We start from the raw sequence: 26829 nt of genomic DNA on the forward strand, positions 1-26829 counted from the left end.
CCTTACGGCCACACCACCCTGAATAAGCCCGACCTCGTCTTATCTCGGAAGCCAAGGAGGGTTGGGCCTGGTTAGTACTTTAATGGGAGACTGCTTGGGAATACCAGGTTCTGTAAGAGTTTTCTCTTCTCTCTACAACCTGCATGTCTTTTGTTGCAACGTCTGATCACCCTGTGACACATGAGGAAGTTGGTCATCTTCAGCTGCTGCTGCTTTGTTGGCAGACACGAAGTGATCTGAGAGTCTCAGTTTCAGCTGCAGAGAATAATCACATCAGGGAAGAAGATGTTTCCATAACAAGTCAGCCTTTCTCTGCAATTATCTGGTTACATAGAGGAAGTGTATGATTCCAGTACCTATATAATGCACATTTGTCACAGAAATTGTTCCTTACGGCCACACCACCCTGAATAAGCCCGACCTCGTCTGATCTCGGAAGCCAAGGAGGGTTGGGCCTGGTTAGTACTTTAATGGGAGACTGCTTGGGAATACCAGGTGCTGTAAGCGTTTTCTCTTCTCTCTACAACCTGCATGTCTTTTGTTGCAACGTCTGATCACCCTGTGACACATGAGGAAGTTGGTCATCTTCAGCAGCTTCTGCTTTGTTGGCAGACACGAAGTGATCTGAGAGTCTCAGTTTCAGCTGAAGAGAATGATCACATCAGAGAAGATGATACACCCGCTACACATTAGCCTTTCTCGGCAATTATCTGGTTGCATAGAGGAACCGTATGATTCCAGTGCCTATATAATGCACATTTGTCAGATACATTGCTGCTTACGGCCACACCACCCTGAACATGCCCGACCTCGTCTGATCTCAGGAGCCAAGCAGGGTTGGTCCTGGTTAGTACTTGAATGGGAGACTGCTTGGGAATACCAGGTGCTGTAAGCGTTTTCTCTTCTCTCTACAACCTGCATGTCTTTTGTTGCAACGTCTGATCACCCTGTGACACATGAGGAAGTTGGTCATCTTCAGCAGCTGCTGCTTTGTTGGCAGACACGAAGTGATCTGAGAGTCTCAGTTTCAGCTGAAGAGAATGATCACATCAGAGAAGATGATATGCCCACTACACATCAGCCTTTCTCGGCAATTATCTGGTTTCATAGAGCAAGTGTATGATTCCAGTACCTATATAATTCACATTTGTAACAGATATTGTCGCTTACCGCCACACCACCCTGAATAAGCCCCACCTTGTCTTATCTCGGAAGCCAAGCAGGGTTGGGTCTGGTTTGTACTTCAATGGGAGACTGCTTGGGAATACCAGGTGCTGTAAGCTGTTTCTCTTCTCTCTACCACCTGCATGTGTTTTGTTGCAACGTCTGATCACCCTGTGACACATGAGGAAGTTGGTCATCTTCAGCTGCTGCTGCTTTGTTGGCAGACACGAAGTGATCTAAGAGTCTCAGTTTCAGCTGAAGAGAATGATCACATCAGAGAAGATGATATCCCCACTACACATCAGCCTTTCTCGGCAATTATCTGGTTTCATAGAGGAAGTGTATGATTCCAGTACCTATATAATTCACATTTGTAACAAATATATTTGCTTACCGCCACACCACCCTGAATAAGCCCGACCTCGTCTGATCTCGGACGCCAAGCAGGGTTGTACCTGGTTAGTACTTGGATAGGAGACAGCTTGGGAATACCAGGTGCTGTAAGCTTTTTCTCTTCTCTCGACCACCTGCATGTCTTTTGTTGCAACGTCTGATCACCCTGTGACACGTGAAGAAGTTGGTCATCTTCAGCTCCTGCTGCTTTGTTGGCAGACATGAGGTAATCTGAGAGTCTCAGTTTCAGCTGGAGAGAATAATCACATCAGAGAAGATGATTTGTCCGCTACAAGTCAGCTTTTCTCTGCAATTATTTGGTTGCATAGAGGAACCGTATGATTCCAGTACCTATATAATGCACATTTGTCAGAGACATTGTTGCTTACGGCCACACCACCCTGAATAAGCCCGACCTCGTCTGATCTCGGAAGCCAAGCAGGTTTAGGCCTGCTTAGTATTTGATGGGAGACTGCTTGGGAATACCAGGTGCTGTAAGCTTTTTCTCTTCTCTCTACCACCTGCATGTCTTTTGTTGCAACGTCTGATCACCCTGTGACACGTGAAGAAGCTGGTCATCTTCAGCTGCTGCTGCTTTGTTGATAGACACGAGGTGATCTGAGAGTCTCAGTTTCAGCTCCAGAGAATAATCACATCAAGGAGGAAGATGAACCCACTATAAGTCAGCCTTTTTCGGCAATTATCTGGTTATACAGAGGAAGTGTATGATTCCAGTACCTATATAATGCACATTTGTCACCGATATTGTTGCTTACGGCCACACCACCCTGAATAAGCCCAACCTCGTCTGATCTCGGAAGCCAAGCAGGGTTGGGCCTCCTTAGTACTTGGATGGGAGACTGCTTGGGTATACCAGGTCCTGTAAGCTTCTTCTCTTCTCTCTACCACCTGCATGTCTTTTGTTGCAACTTCTGATCACCCTGTGACACATGAGGAAGTTGGTCATCTTCAGCTGCTGCTGCTTTGTTGGCTGACACGAAGTGATCTGAGAGTCTCAGTTTCAGTTGCAGATAATGATCACATCAGAGAAGATGATTATCTGGTTCCATAGAGGAACCGTATGATTCCAGTACCTATATAATGCACATTTGTCAGAGACATTGTTGCTTACGGCCACACCACCCTGAATAAGCCCGACCTCGTCTGATCTCGGACGCCAAGCAGGGTTGTACCTGGTTAGTACTTGGATGGGAGACAGCTTGGGAATACCAGGTGCTGTAAGCTTTTTCTCTTCTCTCTACCACCTGCATGTCTTTTGTTGCAACGTCTGATCACCCTGTGACACGTGAAGAAGTTGGTCATCTTCAGCTGCTGCTGCTTTGTTGGCTGACACGAAGTGATCTGAGAGTCTCAGTTTCAGTTGCAGATAATGATCACATCAGAGAAGATGATTTCCCCGCTACACATCAGCCTTTCTCGGCAATTATCTGGTTGCATAGAGGAACCGTATGATTCCAGTACCTATATAATGCACATTTGTCAGAGACATTGTTGCTTACGGCCACACCACCCTGAATAAGCCCGACCTCGTCTGATCTCGGACGCCAAGCAGGGTTGTACCTGGTTAGTACTTGGATGGGAGACAGCTTGGGAATACCAGGTGCTGTACGCTTTTTCTCTTCTCTCTACCACCTGCATGTCTTTTGTTGCAACGTCTGATCACCCTGTGACACGTGAAGAAGTTAGTCATCTTCAGCTGCTGCTGCTTTGTTGATAGACACGAGGTGATCTGAGAGTCTCAGTTTCAGCTCCAGAGAATAATCACATCAAGGAGGAAGATGAACCCACTACAAGTCAGCCTTTTTCGGCAATTATCTGGTTATACAGAGGAAGTGTATGATTCCAGTACCTATATAATGCACATTTGTCACCGATATTGTTGCTTACGGCCACACCACCCTGAATGAGCCCGACCTCGTCTGATCTCGGAAGCCAAGCACGGTTGGGCCTGGTTAGTACTTGAATGGGAGACCGCTTGGGAATACCAGGTACCTTAAGCTTTTTCTCTTCTCTCTACCACCTGCATGTCTTTTGTTGCAACGTCTGATCACCCTGTGACACATGAGGAAGTTTGTCATCTTCAGCTTCTGCTGCTTTGTTGGCAGACACGAAGTGATCTGAGAGTCTCATGTTCAGCTGGAGAAAATTATCACGTCAGGGAAGAAGATGATTTGCCCGCTACACATCAGCCTTTCTCGGCAATTATCTGGTTGCATAGAGGAACCGTATGATTCCAGTACCTATATAATGCACATTTGTCAGAGACATTGTTGCTTACGGCCACACCACCCTGAATAAGCCCCACCTTGTCTTATCTCGGACGCCAAGCAGGGTTGTACCTGGTTAGTACTTAGATGGGAGTCTGCTTGGGATTACCAGGTGCTGTAAGCTTTTTGTCTTCTCTCGACCACCTGCATGTCTTTTGTTGCAACGTCTGATCACCCTGTGACACATGAGGAAGTTGGTCATCTTCAGCTCCTGCTGCTTTGTTGATAGACACGAGGTGATCTGAGAGTCTCAGTTTCAGTTGCAGAGAATGATCACATCAGAGAAGAAGATGTGCCCACTACAAGTCAGCTTTTCTCTGCAATTATCTGGTTGCATAGAGGAACCGTATGATTCCAGTACCTATATAATGCACATTTGTCACAGACATTGTCGCTTACGGCCACACCACCCTGAATAAGCCCGACCTCGTCTGATCTCGGACGCCAAGCAGGGTTGTACCTGGTTAGTACTTGGATTGGAGTCAGCTTGGGAATACCAGGTGCTGTAAGCTTTTTCTCTTCTCTCTACCACCTGCATGTCTTTTGTTGCAACGTCTGATCACCCTGTGACACATGAGGAAGTTGGTCATCTTCAGCTGCTGCTGCTTTGTTGGCTGACACGAAGTGATCTGAGAGTCTCAGTTTAAGTTGCAGAGAATGATCACATCAGAGAAGATGATTTGCCCGCTACACATCAGCCTTTCTCGGCAATTATCTGGTTGCATAGAGGAACCGTATGATTCCTGTACCTATATAATGCACATTTGTCAGAGACATTGTTGCTTACGGCCACACCACCCTGAACATGCCCGACCTCGTCTGATCTCGGAAGCCAAGGAGGGTTGGGCCTGGTTAGTACTTAAATGGGAGACCGCTTGGGAATACCAGGAGCTGTAAGCTTTTTGTCTTCTCTCGACCACCTGCATGTCTTTTGTTGCAACGTCTGATCACCCTGTGACACATGACGAAGTTGGTCATCTTCAGCTGCTGCTGCTTTGTTGGCAGACACGAAGTGATCTGAGAGTCTCAGTTTCAGCTGCAGAGAATAATCACATCAGGGAAGAAGATGTGCCCATAACAAGTCAGCCTTTCTCTGCAATTATCTGGTTACATAGAGGAATTGTATGATTCCAGTACCTATATAATGCACATTTGTCACAGAAATTGTTCCTTACGGCCACACCACCCTGAATAAGCCCGACCTCGTCTGATCTCGGAAGCCAAGGAGGGTTGGGCCTGGTTAGTACTTAAATGGGAGACCGCTTGGGAATACCAGGAGCTGTAAGCTTTTTGTCTTCTCTCGACCACCTGCATGTCTTTTGTTGCAACGTCTGATCACCCTGTGACACATGACGAAGTTGGTCATCTTCAGCTGCTGCTGCTTTGTTGGCAGACACGAAGTGATCTGAGAGTCTCAGTTTCAGCTGCAGAGAATAATCACATCAGGGAAGAAGATGTGCCCATAACAAGTCAGCCTTTCTCTGCAATTATCTGGTTACATAGAGGAATTGTATGATTCCAGTACCTATATAATGCACATTTGTCACAGAAATTGTTCCTTACGGCCACACCACCCTGAATAAGCCCGACCTCGTCTGATCTCGGAAGCCAAGGAGGGTTGGGCCTGGTTAGTACTTTAATGGGAGACTGCTTGGGAATACCAGGTTCTGTAAGAGTTTTCTCTTCTCTCTACAACCTGCATGTCTTTTGTTGCAACGTCTGATCACCCTGTGACACATGAGGAAGTTGGTCATCTTCAGCTGCTGCTGCTTTGTTGGCAGACACGAAGTGATCTGAGAGTCTCAGTTTCAGCTGCAGAGAATAATCACATCAGGGAAGAAGATGTTTCCATAACAAGTCAGCCTTTCTCTGCAATTATCTGGTTACATAGAGGAAGTGTATGATTCCAGTACCTATATAATGCACATTTGTCACAGAAATTGTTCCTTACGGCCACACCACCCTGAATAAGCCCGACCTCGTCTGATCTCGGAAGCCAAGGAGGGTTGGGCCTGGTTAGTACTTTAATGGGAGACTGCTTGGGAATACCAGGTGCTGTAAGCGTTTTCTCTTCTCTCTACAACCTGCATGTCTTTTGTTGCAACGTCTGATCACCCTGTGACACATGAGGAAGTTGGTCATCTTCAGCAGCTGCTGCTTTGTTGGCAGACACGAAGTGATCTGAGAGTCTCAGTTTCAGCTGAAGAGAATGATCACATCAGAGAAGATGATATGCCCACTACACATCAGCCTTTCTCGGCAATTATCTGGTTTCATAGAGCAAGTGTATGATTCCAGTACCTATATAATTCACATTTGTAACAGATATTGTCGCTTACCGCCACACCACCCTGAATAAGCCCCACCTTGTCTTATCTCGGAAGCCAAGCAGGGTTGGGTCTGGTTTGTACTTCAATGGGAGACTGCTTGGGAATACCAGGTGCTGTAAGCTGTTTCTCTTCTCTCTACCACCTGCATGTGTTTTGTTGCAACGTCTGATCACCCTGTGACACATGAGGAAGTTGGTCATCTTCAGCTGCTGCTGCTTTGTTGGCAGACATGAGGTAATCTGAGAGTCTCAGTTTCAGCTGGAGAGAATAATCACATCAGAGAAGAAGATGTGCCCACTACAAGTCAGCTTTTCTCTGCAATTATTTGGTTGCATAGAGGAACCGTATGATTCCAGTACCTATATAATGCACATTTGTCACAGACATTGTCGCTTACGGCCAAACCACCCTGAATAAGCCCGACCTCGTCTGATCTCGGAAGCCAAGCAGGTTTAGGCCTGCTTAGTACTTGATGGGAGACTGCTTGGGAATACCAGGTGCTGTAAGCTTTTTCTCTTCTCTCTACCACCTCCATGTCTTTTGTTGCAACGTCTGATCACCCTGTGACACGTGAAGAAGCTGGTCATCTTCAGCTGCTGCTGCTTTGTTGATAGACACGAGGTGATCTGAGAGTCTCAGTTTCAGCTCCAGAGAATAATCACATCAAGGAGGAAGATGAACCCACTATAAGTCAGCCTTTTTCGGCAATTATCTGGTTATACAGAGGAAGTGTATGATTCCAGTACCTATATAATGCACATTTGTCACCGACATTGTTGCTTACGGCCACACCACCCTGAATAAGCCCAACCTCGTCTGATCTCGGAAGCCAAGCAGGGTTGGGCCTGGTTAGTACTTGGATGGGAGACTGCTTGGGAATACCAGGTGCTGTAAGCTTCTTCTCTTCTCTCTACCACCTGCATGTCTTTTGTTGCAACTTCTGATCACCCTGTGACACATGAGGAAGTTGGTCATCTTCAGCTGCTGCTGCTTTGTTGGCTGACACGAAGTGATCTGAGAGTCTCAGTTTCAGTTGCAGATAATGATCACATCAGAGAAGATGATTATCTGGTTGCATAGAGGAACCGTATGATTCCAGTACCTATATAATGCACATTTGTCAGAGACATTTTTGCTTACGGCCACACCACCCTGAATAAGCCCGACCTCGTCTGATCTCGGACGCCAAGCAGGGTTGTACCTGGTTAGTACTTGGATGGGAGACAGCTTGGGAATACCAGGTGCTGTAAGCTTTTTCTCTTCTCTCTACCACCTGCATGTCTTTTGTTGCAACGTCTGATCACCCTGTGACACGTGAAGAAGTTGGTCATCTTCAGCTGCTGCTGCTTTGTTGGCTGACACGAAGTGATCTGAGAGTCTCAGTTTCAGTTGCAGATAATGATCACATCAGAGAAGATGATTTCCCCGCTACACATCAGCCTTTCTCGGCAATTATCTGGTTGCATAGAGGAACCGTATGATTCCAGTACCTATATAATGCACATTTGTCAGAGACATTGTTGCTTACGGCCACACCACCCTGAATAAGCCCGACCTCGTCTGATCTCGGACGCCAAGCAGGGTTGTACCTGGTTAGTACTTGGATGGGAGACAGCTTGGGAATACCAGGTGCTGTACGCTTTTTCTCTTCTCTCTACCACCTGCATGTCTTTTGTTGCAACGTCTGATCACCCTGTGACACGTGAAGAAGTTAGTCATCTTCAGCTGCTGCTGCTTTGTTGATAGACACGAGGTGATCTGAGAGTCTCAGTTTCAGCTCCAGAGAATAATCACATCAAGGAGGAAGATGAACCCACTACAAGTCAGCCTTTTTCGGCAATTATCTGGTTATACAGAGGAAGTGTATGATTCCAGTACCTATATAATGCACATTTGTCACCGATATTGTTGCTTACGGCCACACCACCCTGAATAAGCCCGACCTCGTCTGATCTCGGAAGCCAAGCACGGTTGGGCCTGGTTAGTACTTGAATGGGAGACCGCTTGGGAATACCAGGTACCTTAAGCTTTTTCTCTTCTCTCTACCACCTGCATGTCTTTTGTTGCAACGTCTGATCACCCTGTGACACATGAGGAAGTTTGTCATCTTCAGCTTCTGCTGCTTTGTTGGCAGACACGAAGTGATCTGAGAGTCTCATGTTCAGCTGGAGAAAATTATCACGTCAGGGAAGAAGATGATTTGCCCGCTACACATCAGCCTTTCTCGGCAATTATCTGGTTGCATAGAGGAACCGTATGATTCCAGTACCTATATAATGCACATTTGTCAGAGACATTGTTGCTTACGGCCACACCACCCTGAATAAGCCCCACCTTGTCTTATCTCGGACGCCAAGCAGGGTTGTACCTGGTTAGTACTTAGATGGGAGTCTGCTTGGGATTACCAGGTGCTGTAAGCTTTTTGTCTTCTCTCTACCACCTGCATGTCTTTTGTTGCAACGTCTGATCACCCTGTGACACGTGAAGAAGTTGGTCATCTTCAGCTGCTGCTGCTTTGTTGATAGACACGAGGTGATCTGAGAGTCTCAGTTTCAGTTGCAGAGAATGATCACATCAGAGAAGATGATTTGTCCACTACACATCAGCTTTTCTCTGCAATTATCTGGTTGCATAGAGGAACCGTATGATTCCAGTACCTATATAATGCACATTTGTCAGAGACATTGTTGCTTACGGCCACACCACCCTGAATAAGCCCGACCTCGTCTGATCTCGGACGCCAAGCAGCGTTGTACCTGGTTAGTACTTGGATAGGAGTCAGCTTGGGAATACCAGGTGCTGTAAGCTTTTTCTCTTCTCTCTACCACCTGCATGTCTTTTGTTGCAACGTCTGATCACCCTGTGACACATGAGGAAGTTGGTCATCTTCAGCTTCTGCTGCTTTGTTGGCAGACACGAAGTGATCTGAGAGTCTCATGTTCAGCTGGAGAAAATTATCACGTCAGGGAAGAAGATGATTTGCCCGCTACACATCAGCCTTTCTCGGCAATTATCTGGTTGCATAGAGGAACCGTATGATTCCAGTACCTATATAATGCACATTTGTCAGAGACATTGTTGCTTACGGCCACACCACCCTGAATAAGCCCGACCTCGTCTGATCTCGGACGCCAAGCAGGGTTGTACCTGGTTAGTACTTGGATAGGAGACAGCTTGGGAATACCAGGTGCTGTAAGCTTTTTCTCTTCTCTCTACCACCTGCATGTCTTTTGTTGCAACGTCTGATCACCCTGTGACACGTGAAGAAGTTGGTCATCTTCAGCTGCTGCTGCTTTGTTGATAGACACGAGGTGATCTGAGAGTCTCAGTTTCAGTTGCAGAGAATGATCACATCAGAGAAGATGATTTGTCCGCTACACATCAGCCTTTCTCGGCAATTATCTGGTTGCATAGAGGAACCGTATGATTCCAGTACCTATATAATGCACATTTGTCAGAGACATTGTTGCTTACGGCCACACCACCCTGAATAAGCCCGACCTCGTCTGATCTCGGACGCCAAGCAGGGTTGTACCTGGTTAGTACTTGGATAGGAGTCAGCTTGGGAATACCAGGTGCTGTAAGCTTTTTCTCTTCTCTCTACCACCTGCATGTCTTTTGTTGCAACGTCTGATCACCCTGTGACACGTGAAGAAGTTGGTCATCTTCAGCTGCTGCTGCTTTGTTGATAGACACGAGGTGATCTGAGAGTCTCAGTTTCAGCTCCAGAGAATAATCACATCAAGGAGGAAGATGAATCCACTACAAGTCAGCCTTTTTCGGCAATTATCTGGTTATACAGAGGAAGTGTATGATTCCAGTACCTATATAATGCACATTTGTCACCGATATTGTTGCTTACGGCCACACCACCCTGAATAAGCCCGACCTCGTCTGATCTCGGAAGCCAAGCACGGTTGGGCCTGGTTAGTACTTGAATGGGAGACCGCTTGGGAATACCAGGTACCTTAAGCTTTTTCTCTTCTCTCTACCACCTGCATGTCTTTTGTTGCAACGTCTGATCACCCTGTGACACATGAGGAAGTTGGTCATCTTCAGCTTCTGCTGCTTTGTTGGCAGACACGAAGTGATCTGAGAGTCTCATGTTCAGCTGGAGAAAATTATCACGTCAGGGAAGAAGATGATTTGCCCGCTACACATCAGCCTTTCTCGGCAATTATCTGGTTGCATAGAGGAACCGTATGATTCCAGTACCTATATAATGCACATTTGTCAGAGACATTGTTGCTTACGGCCACACCACCCTGAATAAGCCCGACCTCGTCTGATCTCGGACGCCATGCAGGGTTGTACCTGGTTAGTACTTGGATAGGAGACAGCTTGGGAATACCAGGTGCTGTAAGCTTTTTCTCTTCTCTCTACCACCTGCATGTCTTTTGTTGCAACGTCTGATCACCCTGTGACACGTGAAGAAGTTGGTCATCTTCAGCTGCTGCTGCTTTGTTGATAGACACGAGGTGATCTGAGAGTCTCAGTTTCAGTTGCAGAGAATGATCACATCAGAGAAGATGATTTGTCCGCTACACATCAGCCTTTCTCGGCAATTATCTGGTTGCATAGAGGAACCGTATGATTCCAGTACCTATATAATGCACATTTGTCAGAGACATTGTTGCTTACGGCCACACCACCCTGAATAAGCCCGACCTCGTCTGATCTCGGACGCCAAGCAGGGTTGTACCTGGTTAGTACTTGGATAGGAGTCAGCTTGGGAATACCAGGTGCTGTAAGCTTTTTCTCTTCTCTCTACCACCTGCATGTCTTTTGTTGCAACGTCTGATCACCCTGTGACACGTGAAGAAGTTGGTCATCTTCAGCTGCTGCTGCTTTGTTGATAGACACAAGGTGATCTGAGAGTCTCAGTTTCAGCTCCAGAGAATAATCACATCAAGGAGGAAGATGAATCCACTACAAGTCAGCCTTTTTCGGCAATTATCTGGTTATACAGAGGAAGTGTATGATTCCAGTACCTATATAATGCACATTTGTCACCGATATTGTTGCTTACGGCCACACCACCCTGAATAAGCCCAACCTCGTCTGATCTCGGAAGCCAAGCAGGGTTGGGCCTGGTTAGTACTTGAATGGGAGACCGCTTGGGAATACCAGGTGCCTTAAGCTTTTTCTCTTCTCTCTACCACCTGCATGTCTTTTGTTGCAACGTCTGATCACCCTGTGACACATGAGGAAGTTGGCCATCTTCAGCTGCTGCTGCTTTGTTGGAAGACACGAAGTGATCTGAGAGTCTCAGTTTCAGCTAAAGAGAATAATCACTTCAGGGAAGAAGATGTGCCCACTACAGATCAGCCTTTCTCAGCAATTATCTGGTTACATAGAGGAACCGTATGATTCCTGTACTTATATAATGCACATTTGTCAGACACATTGTTGCTTACGGCCACACCACCCTGAACATGCCCGACCTCGTCTGATCTCGGAAGCCAAGCAGGGTTGAACCTCCTTAGTACGTGGATGGGAGACTGCTTGGGAATACCAGGTGCTGTAAGCTTCTTCTCTTCTCTCTACCACCTGCATGTCTTTTGTTGCAACTCCTGATCACCCTGTGACACATGAGGAAGTTGGTCATCTTCAGCTGCTGCTGCTTTGTTGGCTGACACGAAGTGATCTGAGAGTCTCAGTTTCAGTTGCAGATAATGATCACATCAGAGAAGATGATTTGCCCGCTACACAACAGCCTTTCTCGGCAATTATCTGGTTGCATAGAGGAACCGTATGATTCCAGTACCTATATAATGCACATTTGTCAGAGACATTGTTGCCTACGGCCACACCACCCTGAATAAGCCCGACCTCGTCTGATCTCGGACGCCAAGCAGGGTTGTACCTGGTTAGTACTTGGATGGGAGACAGCTTGGGAATACCAGGTGCTGTAAGCTTTTTCTCTTCTCTCTACCACCTGCATTTCTTTTGTTGCAACGTCTGATCACCCTGTGACACGTGAAGAAGTTAGTCATCTTCAGCTGCTGCTGCTTTGTTGATAGACACGAGGTGATCTGAGAGTCTCAGTTTCAGCTGCAGAGAATAATCACATCAAGGAGGAAGATGAACCCACTACAAGTCAGCCTTTTTCGGCAATTATCTAGTTATACAGAGGAAGTATATGATTCCAGTACCTATATAATGCACATTTGTCACCAATATTGTTGCTTACGGCCACACCACCCTGAATAAGCCCGACCTCGTCTGATCTCGGAAGCCAAGCAGTGTTGGGCCTGGTTAGTACTTTAATGGGAGACTGCTTGGGAATACCAGGTTCTGTAAGCGTTTTCTCTTCTCTCTACAACCTGCATGTCTTTTGTTGCAACGTCTGATCACCCTGTGACACATGAGGAAGTTGGTCATCTTCAGCAGCTGCTGCTTTGTTGGCAGACACGAAGTGATCTGAGAGTCTCAGTTTCAGCTGCAGAGAATAATCACATCAAGGAGGAAGATGAACCCACTACAAGTCAGCCTTTCTCGGCAATTATCTGGTTTCATAGAGCAAGTGTATGATTCCAGTACCTATATAATTCACATTTGTAACAGATATTGTCGCTTACCGCCACACCACCCTGAATAAGCCCCACCTTGTCTTATCTCGGAAGCCAAGCAGGGTTGGGTCTGGTTTGTACTTCAATGGGAGACTGCTTGGGAATACCAGGTGCTGTAAGCTTTTTCTCTTCTCTCTACCACCTGCATGTGTTTTGTTGCAACGTCTGATCACCCTGTGACACATGAGGAAGTTGGTCATCTTCAGCTGCTGCTGCTTTGTTGGCAGACACGAAGTGATCTGAGAGTCTCAGTTTCAGCTGAAGAGAATGATCACATCAGAGAAGATGATATGCCCACTACACATCAGCCTTTCTCGGCAATTATCTGGTTTCATAGAGGAAGTGTATGATTCCAGTACCTATATAATTCACATTTGTAACAAATATATTTGCTTACCGCCACACCACCCTGAATAAGCCCCACCTTGTCTTATCTCGGAAGCCAAGTAGGGTTGGGCCTGGTTAGTACTTAGATGGGAGACTGCTTGGGATTACCAGGTGCTGTAAGCTTTTTGTCTTCTCTTGACCACCTGCATGTCTTTTGTTGCAACGTCTGATCACCCTGTGACACATGAGGAAGTTGGTCATCTTCAGCTCCTGCTGCTTTGTTGGCAGACATGAGGTAATCTGAGAGTCTCAGTTTCAGCTGGAGAGAATAATCACATCAGAGAAGAAGATGTGCCCACTACAGATCAGCCTTTCTCAGCAATTATCTGGTTACATAGAGGAACCGTATGATTCCTGTACTTATATAATGCACATTTGTCAGACACATTGTTGCTTACGGCCACACCACCCTGAACATGCCCGACCTCGTCTGATCTCGGAAGCCAAGCAGGGTTGAGCCTCCTTAGTACTTGGATGGGAGACAGCTTGGGAATACCAGGTGCTGTAAGCTTTTTCTCTTCTCTCTACCACCTGCATGTCTTTTGTTGCAACGTCTGATCACCCTGTGACACATGAGGAAGTTGGTCATCTTCAGCTGCGGCTGCTTTGTTGGCTGACACGAAGTGATCTGAGAGTCTCAGTTTCAGTTGCAGAGAATGATCACATCAGAGAAGATGATTTGCCCGCTACACATCAGCCTTTCTCGGCAATTATCTGGTTGCATAGAGGAACCGTAGTTGGCAGACACGAAGTGATCTGAGAGTCTCAGTTTCAGCTGCAGAGAATAATCACGTCAGGGAAGAAGATTTGCCCACTACACATCAGCCTTTCTCAGCAATTATCTGGTTACATAGAGGAACCGTATGATTCCAGTACCTATATAATGCACATTTGTCAGAGACGTTGTTGCTTACGGCCACACCACCCTGAATAAGCCCGACCTCGTCTGATCTCGGACGCCAAGCAGGGTTGTACCTGGTTAGTACTTGGATGGGAGACAGCTTGGGAATACCAGGTGCTGTAAGCTTTTTCTCTTCTCTCTACCACCTGCATGTCTTTTGTTGCAACGTCTGATCACCCTGTGACACGTGAAGAAGTTGGTCATCTTCAGCTGCTGCTGCTTTGTTGATAGACACGAGGTGATCTGAGAGTCTCAGTTTCAGCTCCAGAGAATAATCACATCAAGGAGGAAGATGAACCCACTACAAGTCAGCCTTTTTCGGCAATTATCTGGTTATACAGAGGAAGTGTATGATTCCAGTACCTATATAATGCACATTTGTCACCGATATTGTTGCTTACGGCCACACCACCCTGAATAAGCCCGACCTCGTCTGATCTCGGAAGCCAAGCACGGTTGGGCCTGGTTAGTACTTGAATGGGAGACCGCTTGGGAATACCAGGTACCTTAAGCTTTTTCTCTTCTCTCTACCACCTGCATGTCTTTTGTTGCAACGTCTGATCACCCTGTGACACATGAGGAAGTTGGTCATCTTCAGCTTCTGCTGCTTTGTTGGCAGACACGAAGTGATCTGAGAGTCTCATGTTCAGCTGGAGAAAATTATCACGTCAGGGAAGAAGATTATTTGCCCGCTACACATCAGCCTTTCTCGGCAATTATCTGGTTGCATAGAGGAACCGTATGATTCCAGTACCTATATAATGCACATTTGTCACCGATGTTGTTGCTTACGGCCACACCACCCTGAATAAGCCCAACCTCGTCTGATCTCGGAAGCCAAGCAGGGTTGGGCCTGGTTAGTACTTGAATGGGAGACCGCTTGGGAATACCAGGTGCCTTAAGCTTTTTCTCTTCTCTCTACCACCTGCATGTCTTTTGTTGCAACGTCTGATCACCCTGTGACACATGAGGAAGTTGGCCATCTTCAGCTGCTGCTGCTTTGTTGGAAGACACGAAGTGATCTGAGAGTCTCAGTTTCAGCTAGAGAGAATAATCACTTCAGGGAAGAAGATGTGCCCACTACAGATCAGCCTTTCTCAGCAATTATCTGGTTACATAGAGGAACCGTATGATTCCTGTACTTATATAATGCACATTTGTCAGACACATTGTTGCTTACGGCCACACCACCCTGAACATGCCCGACCTCGTCTGATCTCGGAAGCCAAGCAGGGTTGAGCCTCCTTAGTACTTGGATGGGAGACAGCTTGGGAATACCAGGTGCTGTAAGCTTTTTCTCTTCTCTCTACCACCTGCATGTCTTTTGTTGCAACGTCTGATCACCCTGTGACACATGAGGAAGTTGGTCATCTTCAGCTGCTGCTGCTTTGTTGGCTGACACGAAGTGATCTGAGAGTCTCAGTTTCAGTTGCAGAGAATGATCACATCAGAGAAGATGATTTGCCCGCTACACATCAGCCTTTCTCGGCAATTATCTGGTTGCATAGAGGAACCGTAGTTGGCAGACACGAAGTGATCTGAGAGTCTCAGTTTCAGCTGCAGAGAATAATCACGTCAGGGAAGAAGATGTGCCCACTACACATCAGCCTTTCTCGGAAATGATCTGGTTGCATAGAGGAACCGTATGATTCCAGTACCTATATAATGCACATTTGTCAGAGACATTGTTGCTTACGGCCACACCACCCTGAACATGCCCGACCTCGTCTGATCTCGGAAGCCAAGGAGGGTTGGGCCTAGTTAGTACTTGGATGGAAGACCTCTTGGGAATACCAGGTGCTTTAAGCTTTTTCTCTTCTCTCTACCACCTGCATGTCTTTTGTTGCAACGTCTGATCACCCTATGACACATGAGGAAGTTGGTCATCTTCAGCAGCTGATGCTGCTTTGTTGGCAGACACGAAGTGATCTGAGAGTCTCAGTTTCAGTTGCAGAGAATGATCACATCAGAGAAGATTATTTGCCCGCTACACATCAGCCTTTCTCGGCAATTATCTGGTTGCATAGAGGAACCGTATGATTCCAGTACCTATATAATGCACATTTGTCAGAGACATTTTTGCTTACGGCCACACCACCCTGAAGAAGCCTGACCTCGTCTGATCTCGGACGCCAAGCAGGGTTGTACCTGGTTAGTACTTGGATGGGAGACAGCTTGGGAGTACCAGGTGCTGTAAGCTTTTTCTCTTCTCTCTACCACCTGCATGTGTTTTGTTGCAACGTCTGATCACCCTGTGACACGTGAAGAAGTTGGTCATCTTCAGCTGCTGCTGCTTTGTTGATAGACACGAGGTGATCTGAGAGTCTCAGTTTCAGCTGAAGAGAATAATCACATCAAGGAGGAAGATGAGCCCACTACAAGTCAGCCTTTTTCGGCAATTATCTGGTTACACAGAGGAAGTGTATGATTCCAGTACCTATATAATGCACATTTGTCACCGATATTGTTGCTTACGGCCACACCACCCTGAATAAGCCCGACCTCGTCTGATCTCGGAAGCCAAGCAGGGTTGGGCCTGGTTAGTACTTTAATGGGAGACTGCTTGGGAATACCAGGTGCTGTAAGCGTTTTCTCTTCTCTCTACAACCTGCATGTCTTTTGTTGCAACGTCTGATCACCCTGTGACACATGAGGAAGTTGGTCATCTTCAGCTGTTGCTGCTTTGTTGGAAGACACGAAGTGATCTGAGAGTCTCAGTTTCAGCTGAAGAGAATAATCACGTCAGGGAAGAAGATGTGCCCACTACACATCAGCCTTTCTCAGCAATTATCTGGTTACATAGAGGAACCGTATGATTCCTGTACTTATATAATGCACATTTGTCACAGACATTGTTGCTTACGGCCACACCACCCTGAATATGCCTGACCTCGTCTGATCTCGGAAGCCAAGCAGAGTTGGGCCTGGTTAGTACTTGGGTGGGAGACCGCTTGAAAATACCAGGTGCTGTAAGCTTTTTCTCTTCTCTCTACCACCTGCATGTCTTTTTTTGCAACGTCTGATCACCCTGTGACACATGAGGAAGTTGGTCATCTTCAGCTGCTGCTGCTTTGTTGGCAGACACAGAGTGATCTGAGAGTCTCAGTTTCAGCTGCAGAGAATAATCACATCAGGGAAGAATATGTGCCCACTACAAGTCAGCCTTTCTCGGCAATTATCTGGTTTCATAGAGGAAGTGTATGATTCCAGTACCTATATAATGCACATTTTTCACAGAAATTGTTCCTTACGGCCACACCACCCTGAATAAGCCTGACCTCGTCTGATCTCGGAAGCCGAGGAGGGTTGGGCCTGGTTAGTACTTTAATGGGAGACTGCTTGGGAATACCAGGTGCTGTAAGCGTTTTCTCTTCTCTCTACAACCTACATGTCTTTTGTTGCAACGTCTGATCACCCTGTGACACATGAGGTATTTGGTCATCTTCAGCTGCGGCTGCTTTGTTGGCAAACACGAAGTGATCTGAGAGTCTCAGTTTCAGCTGAAGAGAATGATCACGTCAGGGAACAAGATGTGCCCACTACACATCAGCCTTTCTCTGCAATTATCTGGTTGCATAGAGGAACCGTATGATTCCAGTACCTGTTGCTGCTTTGTTGGAAGACACGAAGTGATCTGAGAGTCTCAGTTTCAGCTGAAGAGAATAATCACGTCAGGGAAGAAGATGTGCCCACTACACATCAGCCTTTCTCAGCAATTATCTGGTTACATAGAGGAACCGTATGATTCCTGTACTTATATAATGCACATTTGTCACAGACATTGTTGCTTACGGCCACACCACCCTGAATATGCCTGACCTCGTCTGATCTCGGAAGCCAAGCACAGTTGGGCCTGGTTAGTACTTGGGTGGGAGACCGCTTGAAAATACCAGGTGCTGTAAGCTTTTTCTCTTCTCTCTACCACCTGCATGTCTTTTTTTGCAACGTCTGATCACCCTGTGACACATGAGGAAGTTGGTCATCTTCAGCTGCTGCTGCTTTGTTGGCAGACACAGAGTGATCTGAGAGTCTCAGTTTCAGCTGCAGAGAATAATCACATCAGGGAAGAATATGTGCCCACTACAAGTCAGCCTTTCTCGGCAATTATCTGGTTTCATAAAGGAAGTGTATGATTCCAGTACCTATATAATGCACATTTTTCACAGAAATTGTGCCTTACGGCCACACCACCCTGAATAAGCCTGACCTCGTCTGATCTCGGAAGCCGAGGAGGGTTGGGCCTGGTTAGTACTTTAATGGGAGACTGCTTGGGAATACCAGGTGCTGTAAGCGTTTTCTCTTCTCTCTACAACCTACATGTCTTTTGTTGCAACGTCTGATCACCCTGTGACACATGAGGTATTTGGTCATCTTCAGCTGCGGCTGCTTTGTTGGCAAACACGAAGTGATCTGAGAGTCTCAGTTTCAGCTGAAGAGAATGATCACGTCAGGGAACAAGATGTGCCCACTACACATCAGCCTTTCTCTGCAATTATCTGGTTGCATAGAGGAACCGTATGATTCCAGTACCTATATAATGCACATTTTTCAGAGATATTGTTGCTTACGGCCACACCACCCTGAACATCCCCTTCCTCGTCTGATCTCGGAAGCCAAGCACAGTTGGGCCTGGTTTGTACTTGGATGGAAGACCTCTTGGGAATACCAGGTGCTTTAAGCTTTTTCTCTTCTCTCAACCACCTGCATGTCTTTTGTTGCAATGTCTGATCACCCTGTGACACATGAGGAAGTTGGTCATCTTCAGCTGCTGCTGCTTTGTTGGCAGACACGAAGTGATCTGAGAGTCTCATTTTCAGCTGGAGAGAATTATCACGTCAGGGAACAAGATATGCCCGCTACATATCAGCCTTTCTCTGCAAATATCTGGTTACATAGAGGAACCATATGATTTGATTACCTATATAATGCGCATTTGTCACAGAGATTGTTGCTTACGGCCAAACCACCCTGAATATGTCCAACCTCGTCTGATCTCGGAAGCCAAGGAGGGTTGGGCCTGGTTAGTACTTTGATGGGAGACCGCTTGGGAATACCAGGTGCTGTAAGCTTTTTTTCTTCTCTCTACCACCTGCATGTCTTTTGTTGCAACGTCTGATCACCCTGTGACACATGAGGAAGGTGGTCATCTTCAGCTGCTGCTGCTTTGTTGGCAGACACAAAGTGATCTGAGAGTCTCAGTTTCAGCTGAAGAGAATGATCACATCAGAGAAGATGATATGCCCGCTACACATCAGCCTTTCTCGGCAATTATCTGGTTGCATAGAGGAACCGTATGATTCCAGTACCTATATAATGCACATTTGTCAGAGACATTGTTGCTTACGGCCACACAACCCTGAACATGCCCGACCTCGTCTGATCTCGGAAGCCAAGCACAGTTGGGCCTGGTTTGTACTTGGATGGAAGACCTCTTGGGAATACGAGGTGCTGTAAGCTTTTTCTCTTCTCTCTACCACCTGCATGTCTTTTGTTGCAACGTCTGATCACCCTGTGACACATGTGGAAGTTGGTCATCTTCAGCTTCTGCTGCTTTGTTGGCAGACACAAAGTGATCTGAGAGTCTCAGTTTCAGCTCGAGAGAATAATCACGTCAGGGAAGAAGATGTGCCCACTACTTATCAGCTTTTCTCGGCAATTATCTGGTTACATAGAGGAACTGTATGATTCCAGTACCTGTATAATGCACATTTGTCACAGTTATGGTTGCTTACCGCCACACCACCCTGAATATGCCCGACCACGTCTGATCTCGGAAGCCAAGCAGGTTTGGGCCTGGTTTGTACTTGGATGGTAGACTCTCTGGGAATGCCAGGTGCTGTAAGCTTTTTCTCTTCTATCTACCACCTGCATGTCTTTTGTTGCAACGTCTGATCACCCTGTGACACATGAGGAAGTTGGTCATCTTCAGCTGCTGCTGCTTTGTTGGCAGACACAAAGTGATCTGAGAGTCTCAGTTTCAGCTGCAGAGAATAATCACGTCAGGGAAGAAGATGTGCCCACTACACATCAGCCTTTCTCGGAAATGATCTGGTTGCATAGAGGAACCGTATGATTCCAGTACCTATATAATGCACATTTGTCAGAGACATTGTTGCTTACGGCCACACCACCCTGAACATGCTCAACCTCGTCTGATCTCGGAAGCCAAGGAGGTTTGGGCCTGGTTAGTACTTGGATAGGAGACCTCTTGGGAATACCAGGTGTGGTAAGCTTTTTCTCTTCTCTCTACCACCTGCATGTCTTTTGTTGCAACGTCTGATCACCCTATGACACATGAGGAAGTTGGTCATCTTCAGCAGCTGCTGCTGCTTTGTTGGCAGACACGAAGTGATCTGAGAGTCTCAGTTTCAGCTGCAGAGAATGATCACATCAGGGAAGAAGATATGCCCATAACAAGTGAGCCTTTCTCGGAAATTATCTGGTTACATAGAGGAAGTGTATGATTCCAGTACTTATATAATGCACATTTGTCACAGTTATTGTTGCTTACGGCCACACCACCCTGAATATACCCGACCTCGTCTGATCTCGGAAGCCAAGCACGTTTGAGCCTGGTTAGTACTTGGATGGTAGACTGCTTGGGAATACCAGGTGCTGTAAGCGTTTTCTCTTCTCTCTACAACCTGCATGTCTTTTGTTGCAACGTCTGATCACCCTGTGACACATGAGGAAGTTGGTGATCTTCAGCTGCTGCTGCTTTGTTGGCAGACACCAAGTGATCTGAGAGTCTCAGTTTCAGCTGCAGAGAATAATCACATCAGGGAAGAAGATGTGCCCATAACAAGTCAGCCTTTCTCTGCAATTATCTGGTTACATAGAGGAAGTGTATGATTCCAGTACCTATATAATGCACATTTGTCACAGAAATTGTTCCTTACGATCACACCACCCTGAATATGCCCGACCTCGTCTGATCTCGGAAGCCAAGGAGGGTTGGGCCTGGTTAGTACTTTAATGGGAGACTGCTTGGGAATACCAGGTGCTGTAAGCGTTTTCTCTTCTCTCAACAACCTGCATGTCTTTTGTTGCAACGTCTGATCACCCTGTGACACATGAGGAAGTTGGTCATCTTCAGCTGCTGCTGCTTTGTTGGCAGACACGAAGTGATCTGAGAGTCTCAGTTTCAGCTGAAGAGAATAATCACGTCAGGGAAGAAGATGTGCCCACTACACATCAGCCTTTCTCAGCAATTATCTGGTTACATAGAGGAACCGTATGATTCCTGTACTTATATAATGCACATTTGTCACAGACATTGTTGCTTACGGCCACACCACCCTCAATATGCCTGACCTCGTCTGATCTCGGAAGCCAAGAAGAGTTGGGCCTGGTTAGTACTTTGGTGGGAGACCGCTTGAAAATACCAGGTGCTGTAAGCTTTTTCTCTTCTCTCTACCACCTGCATGTCTTTTTTTGCAACGTCTGATCACCCTGTGACACATGAGGAAGTTGGTCATCTTCAGCTGCTGCTGCTTTGTTGGCAGACACAAAGTGATCTGAGAGTCTCAGTTTCAGCTCGAGAGAATAATCACGTCAGGGAAGAAGATGTGCCCACTACTTATCAGCTTTTCTCGGCAATTATCTGGTTACATAGAGGAACTGTATGATTCCAGTACCTTTATAATGCACATTTGTCACAGTTATGGTTGCTTACCGCCACACCACCCTGAATATGCCCGACCACGTCTGATCTCGGAAGCCAAGCAGGTTTGGGCCTGGTTTGTACTTGGATGGTAGACTCTCTGGGAATGCCAGGTGCTGTAAGCTTTTTCTCTTCTATCTACCACCTGCATGTCTTTTGTTGCAACGTCTGATCACCCTGTGACACATGAGGAAGTTGGTCATCTTCAGCTGCTGCTGCTTTGTTGGCAGACACAAAGTGATCTGAGAGTCTCAGTTTCAGCTGCAGAGAATAATCACGTCAGGGAAGAAGATGTGCCCACTACACATCAGCCTTTCTCGGAAATGATCTGGTTGCATAGAGGAACCGTATGATTCCAGTACCTATATAATGCACATTTGTCAGAGACATTGTTGCTTATGGCCACACCACCCTGAACATGCTCGACCTCGTCTGATCTCGGAAGCCAAGGAGGTTTGGGCCTGGTTAGTACTTGGATAGGAGACCTCTTGGGAATACTAGGTGTGGTAAGCTTTTTCTCTTCTCTCTACCACCTGCATGTCTTTTGTTGCAACGTCTGATCACCCTATGACACATGAGGAAGTTGGTCATCTTCAGCAGCTGCTGCTGCTTTGTTGGCAGACACGAAGTGATCTGAGAGTCTCAGTTTCAGCTGCAGAGAATGATCACATCAGGGAAGAAGATATGCCCATAACAAGTGAGCCTTTCTCGGAAATTATCTGGTTACATAGAGGAAGTGTATGATTCCAGTACTTATATAATGCACATTTGTCACAGTTATTGTTGCTTACGGCCACACCACCCTGAATATACCCGACCTCGTCTGATCTCGGAAGCCAAGCACGTTTGAGCCTGGTTAGTACTTGGATGGTAGACTGCTTGGGAATACCAGGTGCTGTAAGCGTTTTCTCTTCTCTCTACAACCTGCATGTCTTTTGTTGCAACGTCTGATCACCCTGTGACACATGAGGAAGTTGGTGATCTTCAGCTGCTGCTGCTTTGTTGGCAGACACCAAGTGATCTGAGAGTCTCAGTTTCAGCTGCAGAGAATAATCACATCAGGGAAGAAGATGTGCCCATAACAAGTCAGCCTTTCTCTGCAATTATCTGGTTACATAGAGGAAGTGTATGATTCCAGTACCTATATAATGCACATTTGTCACAGAAATTGTTCCTTACGATCACACCACCCTGAATATGCCCGACCTCGTCTGATCTCGGAAGCCAAGGAGGGTTGGGCCTGGTTAGTACTTTAATGGGAGACTGCTTGGGAATACCAGGTGCTGTAAGCGTTTTCTCTTCTCTCAACAACCTGCATGTCTTTTGTTGCAACGTCTGATCACCCTGTGACACATGAGGAAGTTGGTCATCTTCAGCTGCTGCTGCTTTGTTGGCAGACACGAAGTGATCTGAGAGTCTCAGTTTCAGCTGAAGAGAATAATCACGTCAGGGAAGAAGATGTGCCCACTACACATCAGCCTTTCTCAGCAATTATCTGGTTACATAGAGGAACCGTATGATTCCTGTACTTATATAATGCACATTTGTCACAGACATTGTTGCTTACGGCCACACCACCCTCAATATGCCTGACCTCGTCTGATCTCGGAAGCCAAGAAGAGTTGGGCCTGGTTAGTACTTTGGTGGGAGACCGCTTGAAAATACCAGGTGCTGTAAGCTTTTTCTCTTCTCTCTACCACCTGCATGTCTTTTTTTGCAACGTCTGATCACCCTGTGACACATGAGGAAGTTGGTCATCTTCAGCTGCTGCTGCTTTGTTGGCAGACACAGAGTGATCTGAGAGTCTCAGTTTCAGTTGCAGAGAATAATCACATCAGGGAAGAATATGTGCCCACTACAACTCAGCCTTTCTCGGCAATTATCTGGTTTCATAGAGGAAGTGTATGATTCCAGTACCTATATAATGCACATGTGTCACAGAAATTGTTCCTTACGGCCACACCACCCTGAATAAGCCTGACCTCGTCTGATCTCGGAAGCCAAGGAGGGTTGGGCCTGGTTAGTACTTGAATGGGAGACTGCTTGGGAATACCAGGTGCTGTAAGCGTTTTCTCTTCTCTCTACAACCTGCATGTCTTTTGTTGCAACGTCTGATCACCCTGTGACACATGAGGAAGTTGGCCATCTTCAGCTGCTGCTGCTTTGTTGGAAGACACGAAGTGATCTGAGAGTCTCAGTTTCAGCTGAAGAGAATAATCACGTCAGGGAAGAAGATGTGCCCACTACACATCAGCCTTTCTCTGCAATTATCTGGTTACATAGAGGAACCGTATGATTCCTGTACCTATATAATGCACATTAGTCAGAGACATTGTTGCTTACGGCCACACCACCCTGAACATGCTCGACCTCGTCTGATCTCGGAAGCCAAGCAGTGTTGGGCCTGGTTAGTACTTGGGTGGGAGACCTTTTGGGAATACCAGGTGCTGTAAGGTTTTTCTCTTCTCTCTACCACCTGCATGTGTTTTGTTGCAACGTCTGATCACCCTGTGACACATGAGGTATTTGGTCATCTTCAGCTGCGGCTGCTTTGTTGGCAAACACGAAGTGATCTGAGAGTCTCAGTTTCAGCTGAAGAGAATGATCACGTCAGGGAACAAGATGTGCCCACTACACATCAGCCTTTCTCTGCAATTATCTGGTTGCATAGAGGAACCGTATGATTCCAGTACCTATATAATGCACATTTTTCAGAGATATTGTTGCTTACGGCCACACCACCCTGAACATGCCCGCCCTCGTCTGATCTCGGAAGCCAAGCACAGTTGGGCCTGGTTTGTACTTGGATGGAAGACCTTTTGGGAATACCAGGTGCTTTAAGCTTTTTCTCTTCTCTCAACCACCTGCATGTCTTTTGTTGCAATGTCTGATCACCCTGTGACACATGAGGAAGTTGGTCATCTTCAGCTGCTGCTGCTTTGTTGGCAGACACGAAGTGATCTGAGAGTCTCATTTTCAGCTGGAGAGAATTATCACGTCAGGGAAAAAGATATGCCCGCTACATATCAGCCTTTCTCTGCAATTATCTGGTTACATAGAGGAACCATATGATTTGATTGCCTATATAATGCGCATTTGTCACAGAGATTGTTGCTTACGGCCAAACCACCCTGAATATGTCCAACCTCGTCTGATCTCGGAAGCCAAGGAGGGTTGGGCCTGGTTAGTACTTTGATGGGAGACCGCTTGGGAATACCAGGTGCTGTAAGCTTTTTTTCTTCTCTCTACCACCTGCATGTCTTTTGTTGCAACGTCTGATCACCCTGTGACACATGAGGAAGGTGGTCATCTTCAGCTGCTGCTGCTTTGTTGGCAGACACGAAGTGATCTGAGAGTCTCAGTTTCAGCTGAAGAGAATGATCACATCAGAGAAGATGATATGCCCGCTACACATCAGCCTTTCTCGGCAATTATCTGGTTGCATAGAGGAACCATATGATTCCAGTACCTATATAATGCACATTTGTCAGAGACATTGTTGCTTACGGCCACACAACCCTGAACATGCCCGACCTCGTCTGATCTCGGAAGCCAAGCACAGTTGGGCCTGGTTTGGACTTGGATGGAAGACCTCTTGGGAATACGAGGTGCTGTAAGCTTTTTCTCTTCTCTCTACCACCTGCATGTCTTTTGTTGCAACGTCTGATCACCCTGTGACACATGAGGAAGTTGGTCATCTTCAGCTTCTGCTGCTTTGTTGGCAGACACAAAGTGATCTGAGAGTCTCAGTTTCAGCTCGAGAGAATAATCACGTCAGGGAAGAAGATGTGCCCACTACTTATCAGCTTTTCTTGGCAATTATCTGGTTACATAGAGGAACTGTATGATTCCAATATCTTTATAATGCACATTTGTCACAGTTATGGTTGCTTACCGCCACACCACCCTGAATATGCCTGACCACGTCTGATCTCGGAAGCCAAGCAGGTTTGGGCCTGGTTAGTACTTGGATGATAGACTCTCTGGGAATACCAGGTGCTGTAAGCTTTTTCTCTTCTCTCTACCACCTGCATGTCTTTTGTTGCAACGTCTGATCACCCTGTGACACATGAGGAAGTTGGTCATCTTCAGCTGCTGCTGCTTTGTTGGCAGACACAAAGTGATCTGAGAGTCTCAGTTTCAGCTGCAGAGAATAATCACGTCAGGGAAGAAGATGTGCCCACTACACATCAGCCTTTCTCGGAAATGATCTGGTTGCATAGAGGAACCGTATGATTCCAGTACCTATATAATGCACATTAGTCAGAGACATTGTTGCTTACGGCCACACCACCCTGAACATGCTCGACCTCGTCTGATCTCGGAAGCCAAGGAGGTTTGGGCCTGGTTAGTACTTGGATGGAAGACCTCTTGGGAATGCCAGGTATGGTAAGCTTTTTCTCTTCTCTCTACCACCTGCATGTCTTTTGTTGCAACGTCTGATCACCCTGTGACACATGAGGAAGTTGGTCATCTTCAGCAGCTGCTGCTTTGTTGATAGACACGAGGTGATCTGAGAGTCTCAGTTTCAGTTGCAGAGAATGACCACATCAGAGAAGATGATATGCCCGCTACACATCAGCCTTTCTCGGCAATTATCTGGTTGCATAGAGGAACCGTATGATTCCAGTACCTATATAATGCACATTTGTCAGAGACATTGTTGCTTACGGCCACACCACCCTGAACATGCCTGACCTCGTCTGATCTCGGAAGCCAAGCAGTGTTGGGCCTGGTTAGTACTTGGATGGGAGATCTCTTGGGAATACCAGGTGCTGTAAGCTTCTTCTCTTCTCTCGACCACCTGCATGTCTTTTGTTGCAACGTCTGATCATCCTGTGACACATGAGGAAGTTGGTCATCTTCAGCAGCTGCTGCTTCTTTGTTGGCAGACACGAAGTGATCTGAGAGTCTCAGTTTCAGCTGCAGAGAATAATCACATCAGGGAGGAAGATGTGCCCACTACAAGTCAGCCTTTCTCGGCAATTATCTGGTTACATAGAGGAAGTGTATGATTCCAGTACTTAGCAGCCACCACCCCAAGGCCCCTAAGGGACCCCGCCCCACACCGCAAGACAGCCCCACCTGCAAGCCCCCAAAACTGCCCTCCAAGCCCGACACACAGTCCCCC

General features: G+C 46.7%; 62 pseudogenes; all 62 read left to right on the plus strand.

Moving 5' to 3' along the window:
• LOC140286890 (5S ribosomal RNA) lies at positions 1 to 119 on the plus strand (annotated as a pseudogene).
• A 269-nt stretch (positions 120 to 388) lies between these two features.
• Positions 389 to 507, plus strand: LOC140286689 (5S ribosomal RNA; annotated as a pseudogene).
• A 269-nt stretch (positions 508 to 776) lies between these two features.
• LOC140286675 (5S ribosomal RNA) lies at positions 777 to 895 on the plus strand (annotated as a pseudogene).
• A 657-nt stretch (positions 896 to 1552) lies between these two features.
• LOC140286832 (5S ribosomal RNA) lies at positions 1553 to 1671 on the plus strand (annotated as a pseudogene).
• A 269-nt stretch (positions 1672 to 1940) lies between these two features.
• LOC140286871 (5S ribosomal RNA) lies at positions 1941 to 2058 on the plus strand (annotated as a pseudogene).
• Positions 2059 to 2327: 269 nt separating this feature from the next.
• On the plus strand, positions 2328 to 2446 carry LOC140286893 (5S ribosomal RNA; annotated as a pseudogene).
• A 237-nt stretch (positions 2447 to 2683) lies between these two features.
• On the plus strand, positions 2684 to 2802 carry LOC140286743 (5S ribosomal RNA; annotated as a pseudogene).
• Positions 2803 to 3071: 269 nt separating this feature from the next.
• On the plus strand, positions 3072 to 3190 carry LOC140286810 (5S ribosomal RNA; annotated as a pseudogene).
• A 269-nt stretch (positions 3191 to 3459) lies between these two features.
• Positions 3460 to 3578, plus strand: LOC140286568 (5S ribosomal RNA; annotated as a pseudogene).
• Positions 3579 to 4238: 660 nt separating this feature from the next.
• On the plus strand, positions 4239 to 4357 carry LOC140286684 (5S ribosomal RNA; annotated as a pseudogene).
• Positions 4358 to 4626: 269 nt separating this feature from the next.
• Positions 4627 to 4745, plus strand: LOC140286905 (5S ribosomal RNA; annotated as a pseudogene).
• Positions 4746 to 5014: 269 nt separating this feature from the next.
• LOC140286660 (5S ribosomal RNA) lies at positions 5015 to 5133 on the plus strand (annotated as a pseudogene).
• Positions 5134 to 5402: 269 nt separating this feature from the next.
• LOC140286799 (5S ribosomal RNA) lies at positions 5403 to 5521 on the plus strand (annotated as a pseudogene).
• Positions 5522 to 5790: 269 nt separating this feature from the next.
• On the plus strand, positions 5791 to 5909 carry LOC140286691 (5S ribosomal RNA; annotated as a pseudogene).
• Positions 5910 to 6566: 657 nt separating this feature from the next.
• LOC140286831 (5S ribosomal RNA) lies at positions 6567 to 6684 on the plus strand (annotated as a pseudogene).
• A 269-nt stretch (positions 6685 to 6953) lies between these two features.
• LOC140286750 (5S ribosomal RNA) lies at positions 6954 to 7072 on the plus strand (annotated as a pseudogene).
• A 237-nt stretch (positions 7073 to 7309) lies between these two features.
• Positions 7310 to 7428, plus strand: LOC140286744 (5S ribosomal RNA; annotated as a pseudogene).
• A 269-nt stretch (positions 7429 to 7697) lies between these two features.
• Positions 7698 to 7816, plus strand: LOC140286811 (5S ribosomal RNA; annotated as a pseudogene).
• A 269-nt stretch (positions 7817 to 8085) lies between these two features.
• Positions 8086 to 8204, plus strand: LOC140286595 (5S ribosomal RNA; annotated as a pseudogene).
• Positions 8205 to 8864: 660 nt separating this feature from the next.
• LOC140286865 (5S ribosomal RNA) lies at positions 8865 to 8983 on the plus strand (annotated as a pseudogene).
• A 272-nt stretch (positions 8984 to 9255) lies between these two features.
• Positions 9256 to 9374, plus strand: LOC140286735 (5S ribosomal RNA; annotated as a pseudogene).
• Positions 9375 to 9643: 269 nt separating this feature from the next.
• LOC140286774 (5S ribosomal RNA) lies at positions 9644 to 9762 on the plus strand (annotated as a pseudogene).
• Positions 9763 to 10031: 269 nt separating this feature from the next.
• On the plus strand, positions 10032 to 10150 carry LOC140286597 (5S ribosomal RNA; annotated as a pseudogene).
• A 272-nt stretch (positions 10151 to 10422) lies between these two features.
• Positions 10423 to 10541, plus strand: LOC140286836 (5S ribosomal RNA; annotated as a pseudogene).
• Positions 10542 to 10810: 269 nt separating this feature from the next.
• On the plus strand, positions 10811 to 10929 carry LOC140286775 (5S ribosomal RNA; annotated as a pseudogene).
• Positions 10930 to 11198: 269 nt separating this feature from the next.
• Positions 11199 to 11317, plus strand: LOC140286556 (5S ribosomal RNA; annotated as a pseudogene).
• A 269-nt stretch (positions 11318 to 11586) lies between these two features.
• On the plus strand, positions 11587 to 11705 carry LOC140286843 (5S ribosomal RNA; annotated as a pseudogene).
• A 269-nt stretch (positions 11706 to 11974) lies between these two features.
• On the plus strand, positions 11975 to 12093 carry LOC140286805 (5S ribosomal RNA; annotated as a pseudogene).
• A 269-nt stretch (positions 12094 to 12362) lies between these two features.
• LOC140286692 (5S ribosomal RNA) lies at positions 12363 to 12481 on the plus strand (annotated as a pseudogene).
• A 1045-nt stretch (positions 12482 to 13526) lies between these two features.
• LOC140286791 (5S ribosomal RNA) lies at positions 13527 to 13645 on the plus strand (annotated as a pseudogene).
• A 397-nt stretch (positions 13646 to 14042) lies between these two features.
• On the plus strand, positions 14043 to 14161 carry LOC140286745 (5S ribosomal RNA; annotated as a pseudogene).
• A 269-nt stretch (positions 14162 to 14430) lies between these two features.
• LOC140286598 (5S ribosomal RNA) lies at positions 14431 to 14549 on the plus strand (annotated as a pseudogene).
• A 272-nt stretch (positions 14550 to 14821) lies between these two features.
• LOC140286557 (5S ribosomal RNA) lies at positions 14822 to 14940 on the plus strand (annotated as a pseudogene).
• A 269-nt stretch (positions 14941 to 15209) lies between these two features.
• LOC140286792 (5S ribosomal RNA) lies at positions 15210 to 15328 on the plus strand (annotated as a pseudogene).
• Positions 15329 to 15725: 397 nt separating this feature from the next.
• On the plus strand, positions 15726 to 15844 carry LOC140286661 (5S ribosomal RNA; annotated as a pseudogene).
• A 272-nt stretch (positions 15845 to 16116) lies between these two features.
• On the plus strand, positions 16117 to 16235 carry LOC140286845 (5S ribosomal RNA; annotated as a pseudogene).
• Positions 16236 to 16504: 269 nt separating this feature from the next.
• On the plus strand, positions 16505 to 16623 carry LOC140286579 (5S ribosomal RNA; annotated as a pseudogene).
• Positions 16624 to 16892: 269 nt separating this feature from the next.
• On the plus strand, positions 16893 to 17011 carry LOC140286909 (5S ribosomal RNA; annotated as a pseudogene).
• Positions 17012 to 17280: 269 nt separating this feature from the next.
• Positions 17281 to 17399, plus strand: LOC140286856 (5S ribosomal RNA; annotated as a pseudogene).
• Positions 17400 to 17821: 422 nt separating this feature from the next.
• On the plus strand, positions 17822 to 17940 carry LOC140286608 (5S ribosomal RNA; annotated as a pseudogene).
• Positions 17941 to 18209: 269 nt separating this feature from the next.
• On the plus strand, positions 18210 to 18328 carry LOC140286857 (5S ribosomal RNA; annotated as a pseudogene).
• Positions 18329 to 18597: 269 nt separating this feature from the next.
• Positions 18598 to 18716, plus strand: LOC140286897 (5S ribosomal RNA; annotated as a pseudogene).
• A 269-nt stretch (positions 18717 to 18985) lies between these two features.
• LOC140286582 (5S ribosomal RNA) lies at positions 18986 to 19104 on the plus strand (annotated as a pseudogene).
• Positions 19105 to 19373: 269 nt separating this feature from the next.
• Positions 19374 to 19492, plus strand: LOC140286822 (5S ribosomal RNA; annotated as a pseudogene).
• Positions 19493 to 19761: 269 nt separating this feature from the next.
• Positions 19762 to 19880, plus strand: LOC140286767 (5S ribosomal RNA; annotated as a pseudogene).
• Positions 19881 to 20149: 269 nt separating this feature from the next.
• Positions 20150 to 20268, plus strand: LOC140286870 (5S ribosomal RNA; annotated as a pseudogene).
• Positions 20269 to 20540: 272 nt separating this feature from the next.
• On the plus strand, positions 20541 to 20659 carry LOC140286728 (5S ribosomal RNA; annotated as a pseudogene).
• A 269-nt stretch (positions 20660 to 20928) lies between these two features.
• On the plus strand, positions 20929 to 21047 carry LOC140286761 (5S ribosomal RNA; annotated as a pseudogene).
• Positions 21048 to 21316: 269 nt separating this feature from the next.
• Positions 21317 to 21435, plus strand: LOC140286664 (5S ribosomal RNA; annotated as a pseudogene).
• Positions 21436 to 21704: 269 nt separating this feature from the next.
• On the plus strand, positions 21705 to 21823 carry LOC140286768 (5S ribosomal RNA; annotated as a pseudogene).
• Positions 21824 to 22092: 269 nt separating this feature from the next.
• On the plus strand, positions 22093 to 22211 carry LOC140286860 (5S ribosomal RNA; annotated as a pseudogene).
• Positions 22212 to 22483: 272 nt separating this feature from the next.
• LOC140286730 (5S ribosomal RNA) lies at positions 22484 to 22602 on the plus strand (annotated as a pseudogene).
• A 269-nt stretch (positions 22603 to 22871) lies between these two features.
• LOC140286764 (5S ribosomal RNA) lies at positions 22872 to 22990 on the plus strand (annotated as a pseudogene).
• Positions 22991 to 23259: 269 nt separating this feature from the next.
• Positions 23260 to 23378, plus strand: LOC140286665 (5S ribosomal RNA; annotated as a pseudogene).
• Positions 23379 to 23647: 269 nt separating this feature from the next.
• LOC140286753 (5S ribosomal RNA) lies at positions 23648 to 23766 on the plus strand (annotated as a pseudogene).
• A 269-nt stretch (positions 23767 to 24035) lies between these two features.
• LOC140286912 (5S ribosomal RNA) lies at positions 24036 to 24154 on the plus strand (annotated as a pseudogene).
• A 269-nt stretch (positions 24155 to 24423) lies between these two features.
• On the plus strand, positions 24424 to 24542 carry LOC140286844 (5S ribosomal RNA; annotated as a pseudogene).
• Positions 24543 to 24811: 269 nt separating this feature from the next.
• Positions 24812 to 24930, plus strand: LOC140286583 (5S ribosomal RNA; annotated as a pseudogene).
• A 269-nt stretch (positions 24931 to 25199) lies between these two features.
• LOC140286891 (5S ribosomal RNA) lies at positions 25200 to 25318 on the plus strand (annotated as a pseudogene).
• A 269-nt stretch (positions 25319 to 25587) lies between these two features.
• On the plus strand, positions 25588 to 25706 carry LOC140286839 (5S ribosomal RNA; annotated as a pseudogene).
• A 269-nt stretch (positions 25707 to 25975) lies between these two features.
• LOC140286846 (5S ribosomal RNA) lies at positions 25976 to 26094 on the plus strand (annotated as a pseudogene).
• Positions 26095 to 26363: 269 nt separating this feature from the next.
• LOC140286615 (5S ribosomal RNA) lies at positions 26364 to 26482 on the plus strand (annotated as a pseudogene).
• The last annotated feature ends 347 nt before the right edge of the window (positions 26483 to 26829 follow it).

The sequence above is a fragment of the Leuresthes tenuis genome, unplaced genomic scaffold (assembly GCF_036924035.1).
Source record: "Leuresthes tenuis unplaced genomic scaffold, fLeuTen1.0.hap1 SCAF_98, whole genome shotgun sequence".
Lineage (NCBI taxonomy): Eukaryota > Metazoa > Chordata > Actinopteri > Atheriniformes > Atherinopsidae > Leuresthes > Leuresthes tenuis.